We start from the raw sequence: 11346 nt of genomic DNA on the forward strand, positions 1-11346 counted from the left end.
ATCCGAAGCCAGGAGCCAGGAGCTTCTTCCAGGTCTCCCATGTGGGTGCAGGGGCCCAAGGGCTTGGGCCATCTTCTACTGCTTTCCCAGGCCATAGCAGAGAGCTGGATCAGAAGTGGAACAGCTGGGTCTCGAACCTGCACCCATATGGGATGCCGGCGCTTCAGGCCAGGGCATTAACCCGCTGCACTACAGCATCAGCCTCTATTCTTTTCTTTTTTAAAAATTTATTTCATTTATTTGAAAGGCAGAGTGGCAGAGAGGGAGCGACAGACAGAGATCTTCCATCCACTGATTCACTCCCCATATGACTGCAATGGCCAGGGCTGCACCAGGCTGAAGCCCACAGCATGGAATTCCTTCTAAGACTCCCATGTGGGTGGCAGAGGCCCAAGTACTTGGGGCATCTTGCGCTGCTTTCCCAGGTGCATTAGCAGGGAGCTGGATGGGAAAGGGAACAGCCAGGAGCAGAACTGGTGCTCATAGGAGAGGCCAGCAGAGCAGATGCCGGCTTAACTGATGTGCCAATGATGACACCCTCCTCCCCAAGCCAATATTCTTGAAACCATGCTGATGTTACCTATTATTTGATCCAGGTTCATATTATCAAGCCAATAGCCATAATAATGATGTAGAAGAAAATTATGAAATCAACATTTGTAGACTTTCTGGAAAGCATTCTATGTATCAGGTGTGGGAGCAAGTGCTTTGCACAGGTGGCAACAATCAGTTGCCTAGAGCTGACTGCTGGTGTCCTTGTTCCTTCCCCACCTCCAGTCTCAGGGCTGCACATTTCCCACACAACAGCTGGAGCACCTTTCACACAGTCCTCTAGATCAATCCCTCCCCTGCTTAAAAGGCTCTGATAGGACTCTCACTTTACTTGCAACCCATTCCAAACTCCTGACCTTGACTTTCAAAGCCACACCTGCCACCTCTGGGATGCCATCAGCCATGCTGGCATTCCTGTCCTTGCCTAGGGGCTGTGGCACTAACGACTTCCCCTGCCCTGCCCTTCAAATCCTAAATGTCATCCCTGCCAAGGGGCTCTTCCCGATGACTCAGGCTACACGAGTCACCCGACCACCTTCGGTCGCACCGTTTCCATTCGAAGCCTCTACAAACCACTCATCACTGCCTGGCATTATCCTGGTTTTCTGTGTGCTCCTTGTCTGACTCCTTCCCCTGCAATATTTGCTCCTTGAGAACGAGAACCTTGTCCTCGCCTCTAAAACAAACAATATTGTTTATTATACCAGTGCTCCTTATGATAGGCCCTCTATAACTATGTGCCGGGTGAATAAGTGAATATATGAATAACATTCTGAGCTAAGAACATTATACCAAGAGGTGAGAAACATTTTATTATTATTATTATTATTATTATTATACATATGATTATTAGATGTGAAGAAAACAAGCCTTAGGAAAGCTGGCCAGGCTGCTCCAACACCAAGCTTGTGTGTTTAAAACCAGAATCACGGCCCAGTTGGGGTAGGAAAATTGATAGAAGGGAGTAGGTGGTGTTGGATAGGCAGGCAAGCCACTGCTCTCTATTGTTAAGGAAGGAAGAAAGTCGGTTAACACCCACCAGATCTCTCTAGAAAAGACAGAATCACCAGGCACAGGGAGAGCAACGAAGCACAGAGGAAAACACGTGCGCTGGTGGTGACATCCTCAGCCATTTCCAGCTGGTGACAGTGTGCAAAGGATGCCTCTGACCCATCCTCGGAAAGCCTTGAAGCTTGTTTTTCTCCTCTTGTGTTTTTTTTTTAAAGGACTTATTTTTAGAGAGGGAGGAGACAGAGTTGGAGGGAGGGAGATAAAGACAGACAGGGAGAAAGAGGAATCTTCCATTTGCTGGTTCAATCCCCAAATTGGCTAGGCCAAGCTGAAGCCAGAAACCAAGAGCTTCATCCAGGTCTCCCACGTAGGTGCAGGCACCCAAGGACTTGGGCCATCTTCTATTGTTTTCCCAGGCCATTAGCAGAGAGCTGCAATGGAAGTGGGCCGGCTGGGACTCAAACCAATGCTCATATGGGATGCTGGCGCTGCAGGCAGCGATTTAACCTGCTACACCAGAAAGCCAGCCCCAAGCTTCTGGAACTTTTTGAAGTATCCTGATAAGATTTTATTTTCAGTGGCTATATTTCACTTGGAAAAGTTCTATTTTTTTTTCTCACATTTTGGGTTTTTTTCCTGTCCTATTTTTTGTCCTATTAGTGTCCTATTTTTTTTTTTCACTTTTTTCTACCCATGTTACTCCTCTTAGAGCTTTGAGCATTTTGTGCCCATATTTTGTAATTTCTTTCAGACTTTCTACTGGAGGCTTTTAGGATAGTAATCTCATGTTTGCTAGGTTTGATGTCTCCCCTTCTTTTTAAAGATTTGTTTATTTGTTTGAAAGGCTGAGTTGTAGAGGGAGGGGAAGAGACAGAGACAGAGACAGAAAGGTCTTCCATCTGCTGGTTTACTCCCCAAATGGCTACAATGGCCAGGGCTTGGCTAGGCCGAAGCCAGGAACCTGGAACTTCATCTGGGTCTCTCTGGTGAGTCACAGGGGTCCAACTACTTGGGCCGTATTCTGCTGCCTTCTCATGTGCCTGAGCAGGGAGCTGGATTGGAAGTGGAGCAGCCAGGACTCGAACTGGTACCAGTGTTGCAAGTGACTTAACCTGCTACACCACAAGGCTGGCTCCTGTCTCTTCCTACTAGTAGCTCATTTCTTGCATATTTTATAATCTCTTATTAAGAGCTCATTTTCTATTTTTTTAATATTATTTGAAAGTCAGAGTTACAGAGAGAGAGAGAGGGAGAGACAGAGAGAGAGAGAGAGAAAGGTCTTCTATCCACTGGTTCACTCCCCAAATGGCTGAAAAGGCCATGGCTGCCCCAGGCCAAAACTAGGAGCCAGGAGCTTCATCTAGGTCTCCATGTGGGTGCAGAGGCCCACCCACTTGGGCCATCCTCTGCTGCTTTCCCAGGCACATTAACAGGAAGCTGGATTGGAAGTGGAACAGCCAGGACTTGAACCTGTGCAGCTTAACCTGCTGCAACACAGTGCCAGCTCCCAAGAGCTTATTTTCAAGAGTGAACGTTTTACCTAGAGGTTAAGACACCCATGTCACATATCAGAATACCTGGGTGATACCCACCTCTGACTTCCGACTCAGACTTCCTGCTAATGCAGCACCTGGAAAGTAGAAGTTGGTGGCTCAAGTAACTGGGTTCCTGCCACCCATGAGGCAAATATGGATTGAATACCCAGCTCCTGGCTTCAACCCATCCCATACTCGGCTATTGAAGGCATTTGGAAAGTGAACCAGTAGATGGGAGCTGTGTGTGTGTGTATGTGTGTGTGTGTTTCTGTCTGGCTCGCTCTCTCTCTGTCCATGTCACTCTGCTACTCAAAAAAATTAAAAATAAGCGAAGCTTTATTAAAGCAAAAACATAGAAAGGCTCTGGAGCAATGCTAGCTAACCTGTTAGAGTCAGAGACAGCTTTGAGAATCTGATTAAATTAAGCAACTCTCTAGGGAACAAAACAAAAAAGTCCATGACATTTTATACAAAACTCCAGACAGCCTTAAACACAAAGCGTACTTGTTATCCATTAGAAGGCTGTATTTTACTTTTCCCAGCACCACTGTGAGATCCTTGGCCCATGCTCTGGGCAGGATGGACAGACACCCTCCTTTCCTCGCAGAGGTAGTTGAGTAATGAGAATATCCCAAAAGCTGAGCTTTCCCTGATCAGAGAGAGAGAGAGAGAGAGAAGCCAGGCTCTCAATTTCTAATAATTTGGGCTCAGGTTTAAAGAGGCAGTCCCGCTCTAACTATGAATCCTTCATTCTTCAAGTGTTTGTGTCTACTGTGTGGTGAGCATTCCCTGCGGCTCAGGGATACAAGAGAGCAAGGCATGGCCCTCACCTTCCTGGAGCCACTGTCCCGTGGGGAAGGCAGATGCATCAGCCGCCCCACTCCAGCGCCCCCATGAAGTTTCCCTCCTACCCTCATGGATCCGCCAGCATCCTGGACAGAGCAGAGCCAGGGAAACTCACATCCTCAGCCTGGGTCTGGCCAATGGGCTTCCAGGGAAGGTCCATAGAGCACCTTTTCAAAGACACCCTTTGGGCTTTGTTATACGATGGACCGGCATGGTTTGTTTAAATTCTCCAGACCGCCTGGAACCTCTCCTGGCGCTGCACTCAAGGCTGACTTCTGAAAGGGGGGATGGGCTGTGAAGCCACCGGAACATTTTGATCTGACCTCGGTGTGCACTGCAGAAGTTGCATTTTACTGAACACTGAGAGGCACCTGGGGCCCTGGGGGGAGAAGAATCCTTCCTTTAGCTAAAAGCATTTTTACAGTAAATGTTTATAGCACAAATGTATAAACAGTTTATCCTACGCAGCGGTGTTCCCACTGCTGAGCGTTCGTAAATGTGGAAAGGGTAACATTAACCAAAGGACCAAGTCTCGTGAAGACACCTAGGCGAGGCCCCTACACCAGCGTGCTAGACAGAGAAGTCCACCAGGAGGGCAGCAGGTGTCAGCCAGGTTTTGGGGGCGGGAAGCACTAGTGTTACATATTGTATCCAAAGAAAAGAAGGTACACCAAGTGGGGGTCAAGAAAAGATTCATGTGCAGCCATTCCTCACTGGTGGAGTAGTCCTTATTCTGGGCAAGAGCACTGGCTGAGCTTTTAAATTTCCAGAAAGCTCATTTAGTATCTAACAAGTCTTTTGTCTTCCCTTTATTGGCAACATAAGCACATGCTATACACTCTCATTAGAGTATAACCTCAAAACATAGTAAGACTGAAATTGCAAAGTAAAACCTGAAGTGTTCTCTCCACACAAATTAAGTGAGATCACGTACACATTAATTAGATCCATTAGCCATGCTCCTGTGTGTCCATGTTTCCAAACATCATGGACATCATACATTTTTGTCAGTTTAAAAAATATATTTAAAAAATAAAAGAACAAAAACAGTCATATTGGAGATAAAAGGAGAAAAATACTGCAAGTTGAATATTAAATTGTGGCCCTAGATTACAAGGATCCTTGTCATTTCTTGTGGGATGCATTAAGTCCATGGAATATTCTGGAAGAAAATAATTTTTGGTCCTGTTCATAAATAAGACTGTATTACAAACGAAGTTTCATTCACCAAAATTGCTGGCTTGCAGGTTCATAGGAGAAACCTAATCCTTTGTATCTCAGGATTGGACTCAAGCTCTGGCCTGGATTCCTGGCGAACCCACTTTTCTACCCTAACGTTTCCACCGCCCTCGCCACCCCGTTGTCCTCCACCCTCACAGCCGACAGCTCCCACTGCGCTCTCGGGGGGCTCTGACTGAGGGGCTCCGTCTCCCCCAACCCTTGCTTGCCTTCCGAATCTTTACTGTTTTTTTAACTAAAAAAAAAAAGAGAAAAGGTTTGTTAATTTATTTGAAAGGCAGAGCAAGAGAGAGAGAGAGAATCTTTCATCCACTGGTTCACTCCTCAAATGGCCACAACAGTCAGATCCAAGCCAGGCCAAAGCCAGGAGCCAGGGACTCCATCCTGGTCTCCCACGTGGGTGCAGGGACCCAAGCACTTGGGCCATCCTCTGCTGCTTTCCCAGGTGCATTAGCAGGGAGCTGGATCGGAAGTGGAGCAGCCAGGACTCAGACAAGCACTGGGATACGGGATGCTGGCATCATAAGCAGCGGCTTAACCCGCTGCACCACGTCAGCTTCTCCAGATCCCTTCTATCCTAAAACAATCCAGCTTGAAAATCGTCTCTCAACACTTGCTCCTCCTGCCTGATGCCTCTCACGCCCTCTGAATTCCTGAGGTACTTAACGGTGTGACAAGGGTTTGGATCTTTGCCTATTGTGTGCAAGTCACACCCCTTGTCTGCTAGACCATAGGAGCCTTGAAGGCAGGATCTGCGTATCTACTCCTTTTTCGCTGCAGCTCTGTTTTTATTTATTTATTTATTTATTTATTTTTGACAGGCAGGGTGGACAGTGAGAGAGAGAGAGACCGAGAGAAAGGTCTTCCTTTGCCGTTGGTTCACCCTCCAATGGCCGCCGCGGCCGGCGCACTGCTGCCAGCGCACCGCGCTGATCCGATGGCAGGAGCCAGGTGCTTCTCCTGGTCTCTCATGGGGTGCAGGGCCCAAGCACTTGGGCCATCCTCCACTGCCTTCCTGGGCCACAGCAGAGAGTAGCTCTGTTATTTAACTCAGTGCTGGACACGTCATAGTTTCTGGATAACTACTCCTTGATTTAAATGAATACAAACATTTGGCATAGTAGTTCAGACACAGATACCTGCATTCCACGTCAGCTGCGTGGGTTCCAGTCTAGCTCAGCTTCTGCTTCTGGCTTCCCATTAATGAGCACCCTGGGAAGCAGCAGGTGATGCTTGAAGCACTTAGGTTCCTGCCACCATGCGGGAGATCCAGACGGAGTTCCCAGATCCTGGCTTCAGCCTGGCAGAGCCCCCGTTGTTGCAGGCATTTAAAGAGAGAATCAGCAGAGGGGAGATCCTCTGTGTGTCCGTTTTTGTCTCTATGTCACTATCTTTCAAATAAGTAAAACAAATTTTACATTGTTTATCCTGCCTTGGTTCATAATACTTCTTTCAGGTGGCGACTGGATCTCCTTTGGGTTTCGTAATGCTCAACACCAGCGATTCAACACGTGTCCCCCACGAGTTAGGCCGTGGGGTTACAGTCAGAGTTCAGTCTGCAAGCAGGCTTTTAGCATAAGGATTTCCTTTAAATGTGCAATTTATTTCCTTGTTATAAAAATAATAATTTATTTGCACACTCCAAAATAAATGGGAGGAATTACACCAAAATATAAATAATAGTTCTCTCTGGTGGCAAAATTATGGGTAATTACTTTTCATTTTTAGTTTGTTTTTCTATGTATTTAAGTGAGCTATGCTTCTGATTTTCTACAATAACTAGGGACTACTAAATGATTGGAATAAATTATGTTAACATGTTGAAAAATCAACAAGTTAACATGAAGACTTGAAAAGAATCCATTCCCCTCCAGATGTCATTGCCTTTGTTTGGGCAAGTTCAACTTCACGAGGTTCATCGCACAGTTCGACTACTAATGACGCACAGCCATTTTCTCTGGAGTGCTTTACACATCCCTTTATTGTCCCTTCTCCTTGGTGACTGGTGCCCAGCACCTCTTGAATTCCTGCAAATTTTACTGTGCTAGAAAAAGGAAAGTCAAGTGAATCAAATGTGTCACTTTCAAATTGGACAATTTTGCAAATAGATTGCTGATGCAGAGCTGCATGTATCACACATATCGAATGACATTTTTGTCCAAGGCTCCCGGCCCTCCAAGCTGATGAATGCAGCAACTAAAGCTGACACTAAAATGAGTCGGATAATTTTAAAAGCAAAACAAAGATTAAAATAAGAGCAGTGGACGTCCAGAAATCATCGAGAACAAATAAGTTGCCAGCATTTGTGAGTGTCATGACAAGTTTGCTGTCGTTATTGTTGTGGTTACTATTTATCATTAACAATGATGAATAACATTATTTGACTTTTCTTGCAAAGTGCTTTTCTATCTCTTCGGCTAAGTGCAGTTTCTATGATCAGAAGAGAAAAGTCAGGGCTAACGTACGTCAGGCTTCATGTGAAGCACTCTTCTAACTTTCATTAGATTTGTGACTTCAATGCCCCACTTCATTGACTAAGTTACAAAATAAGGTCACATTTCTTTTTCTATTCCAACCATAGTGGTTTTTGGCTCCCAAATACCTACTATAAAAGGAAATCAAAACTTTCTGTAGGTTTTCTCAACCCAAATAACTTGGGCCATTCTTTGGACCATTTGTGGTTTACAAATTGGTCCTAGGGTTTATCTGATCCTTGTACCACTCTGTCCTCCAGCCCTGGAATTCCGGAACTTTCATGCCTCCTTATTCCATACTAGACCGTCCTTCTCCAAGCTTAGACTCTGTTCTCTCCCTGATTGCCTTAAAGGCGTGGTCAAGACTAAGCTACTGGCCAAAGCTCCAGTGAAAATTCAGTATGTATAGAACTCCGTGATACGAATAAGTGGCTCCTACATTACTGCAGTCACTTCTACAGCTCACAGATCCCAAAGCTAACGTCAGGGTCCCTGCTTGGCTCTCAGGTGAGCCCCGTGTAGTGATGGGATTGACGCACCCTGTTCTCTACTTTCCACTACCACTGATGAGAATCTCTACACCACTTCACCAGTAGACTTGCCTCCTGATTCTCTGGCCCAGACAGTGTTCTTCCCCAAAATTCAAGACCCACTTTTCTTCCCCAAGCATGATTGAGAGTAGAAATAGCCAGGACCTTCAAGGGAATCATTCCCACCCACTCACAGGTTGAAATTCAACCTCCATGGCTTAGAGAGCGCAATGGTCATACTGATAGAGCTCATTCCCCAGAGTCTGAGTTGTTCATTCTTAATGAACTCTATGGCAGACTCAATCCTAGACAGTCCCACAGCCGCTGTCTTTTCTCAGCCCTTCAACCACCTGTTCTGCAGTGGGCAGCTCTAGGGAGCATTGTGCGTGCTTCTCAGAGGCTCCCAGGGGTCCACCTGGGCCCTGTGGGTGTTCATTGCCCAGCACGACAACCTAAGTAATGCTCACTTATACTGGCTTTTCACCCTTTCCCTCTTTCACTCCTAATGCTCTTTTCTGCTCTTTCTGACATGTAGTCCTTCACTCAACGCCTTCTCTACAGGCTCTGCTTTTCCAAGGAACCCAAATTAAGTTGGTTGACTTGTTTTGAAGAAGGAAGGACACTGAGGCTGGCCTTGTGGCTCAGTGGGATAAGCTGCCACGTGTGACAACAGCATTGTATATGGATGCTGGCTCACATCCAGCTGTGCTGCTTTCTGACACAGCTCCCAACTAATGGCCTGGGAAAAGCAGTGGAAGATAGCCCAAGTGGTCGGGCTCCAGCCACCCAGGAGGGAGACGCAGGTGAAACTCCAAGCTCCTGGCTTCAGCCTGGCCCAACCCTGGCTATTGTAGCCATTTGGAGAGTGAACTGGCAAATGGAAAATCGATTCCTCTCTCTCTCTCTCTCTCTTTCTGCCTCCTTCCCTCCAATTCTTACTTTCAAATAAATAAACAAATATTAAAAAGAAATTAAGGACATAAAGAAAGGAAGTGGTGGCATTGTGGCATAGTGGGTTAAGCCACCACCTGTGACAACAGCATCCCAAATAAGCACCGGCTCGAGCCTGACCACTCTGCTTCTGATCCAGCTCACTGCTAACGTGGCTGGGAAATCAGTGAAAGATGGGTCAAGTACTAGGGACCCTGCTACGCACATGGGAGCCATGGTTGGAGTTCCAGGCTCCTGGCTGAGGCCTGGCACAACCCTAGCCATTGCTGCCATTTGAGGAGTGAACCAGCAGATGGAAGATATCTCTCTCTCCCTCTCTGTTTGTAACTCTGCCTTTCAAATAAAATAAATACATCTTAAAAAGGGTGGGGGTAGTGATGATTTTAGGAGGTGTAATCAACAGGAATGAGTGAGTGTTTAGAGTGGAAGGGGAAGCAGATGTGGCGCCCCCATTGTCCAGATCAATGTCGTATCCATCACCACCCTATGGAACAGGCAGTACCTGAATGCCTTCACTCAGCCTACCCATACTCCTTAGCTCGACAGGTGGGCTCCAAGCAGAGTGCTAAAAAGCAGAGACCCATTTCCCTTGCAGATGCTGCTGGGGGTTCCCTACTCCCCATCTTCCCCTTCCAATCATCTCAGGAGAGCACTCCAGGAATCTCAGAACTCTGTATTCAGCTCTCCCATTGGCCTCTGGGAAGTTCCGGTGATACCGAGGGAAGACAGAAGAGAAACAAAAAAAGCCTGGGAGCAGGGTAAGGAGGAAAGCAGGAGAGAAGAAAGCGAAAGAAAAGGGAAAGGAGTGGAGGAAATCGGGATGGCAGGAGGGAAGGGGAAAGGGGGGCTCGGGAGCTCTTTAGGTCCTGGGTCACTCCCAGTCCTTCCTCACCAGCCTCCTCTCCCAGGAAAATGCACAACACTGCTCATAGATTTTCCTCCCGCTGGAGATAGAAGAAGCTAGTCCAGCACTTCATCAGAAACAAAGTCGGGGTGGGTGTTGTGGTACAGTGGGTTAAGCCACCACCTAGAAAGCCTGCATCCCATGTTGGAGTGCCTGGGATTGTTTCTGCCTCTGCTTCTCATTCAGATTCCTGCTAATACACCTGAGAGGCAGTAGAAGATGGTCCAGGTACTTGGGTCCCTGCTACCACGTGGGAGACAGAGTTCCTGGCTCCTGCCTTTAGTCTAGCCCAGTCCTGGCTACTGTAAGCATTTGGAGAGTGAACCAGCAAATGGATGATTTATTTCTTTGTCTCACCCTCTCTCTATTACTGTTTCAAAAAATATTTTTAAAAGAGTCAGAGCCAATATGACTTGCTAAACTAGAACCTACATTGACCTTGTGTTGAAGTGCGTAAATAATAAATGATATAATCAGAACTAGTACTACCGAGTGGGAAACAGAAAGCCATTTAGAGGTAGTATAGTGACCCTTGTTAAATAAGTCACGAACATGTCAATTGTTCCTTAGCACAATCATGCTAAGGAAAGTCAAGGTCATGCTAACAAGATAAAACATGCTTTCTTCATAGGAGACTAAGCTGCATGGACATTAAAAAAAAATCAATGCTAGATTTGGTAAGTTGGGCTGGATTCGTAGGCAGCTAGTGAGGAAACTCTCGCTCCAGAGTCAACTAAACTGACTGGACCACCCTCATTGCAGAGGACAGGAACCAACACCAGCCTTGTGAAGTGGTGACCACCAAGCGAAGAGGAGACGCCATTTGTATTTCACAAAAGCTGGAGGCCCTCTAATGTGTGAGACAAAAGTAGTGTCTGCGGGCACAGGTATGAAAATTCTCCTCCTAGGCAGACAGCGGTAAAGTTGCCCAAAAGGGGCTAGGGGAGCTAGACTGTGGCTGCATAGAAAGGAAGAAAGTCAGAGGGGAGAGAGCAGTCAGAGGCCGCCCTCATTTACGAGTCTTCTCATTGCATGGAACAAAAGGACACAGAGTAAATCACTGCCTCTTCTCCGCCCAGGGGATCTACTTGGCCCTTCCAGAACGAACATTCCCTGTGTCATAGGTGGAGTCGTGTTGGTCTGGGAAGCCCTGGCAGAGGCTCTGATGGAATGGGGCTGGATGGCATCGGCCCCTCTCCTGCACGCCTTGGCCAGGTCTTCAGCCCACAGCACAGTGGCAGGACCTTTGCTCATCATTCCAGGGACGGGATACAAACTAGAAGAAAGGATATCTTGCTTTTTCG

The sequence above is a fragment of the Oryctolagus cuniculus genome, chromosome 14 (genome assembly GCF_051225735.1).
Source record: "Oryctolagus cuniculus isolate XC-2025 breed Fujian yellow rabbit chromosome 14, ASM5122573v1, whole genome shotgun sequence".
Taxonomy (NCBI): Eukaryota; Metazoa; Chordata; class Mammalia; order Lagomorpha; family Leporidae; genus Oryctolagus; species Oryctolagus cuniculus.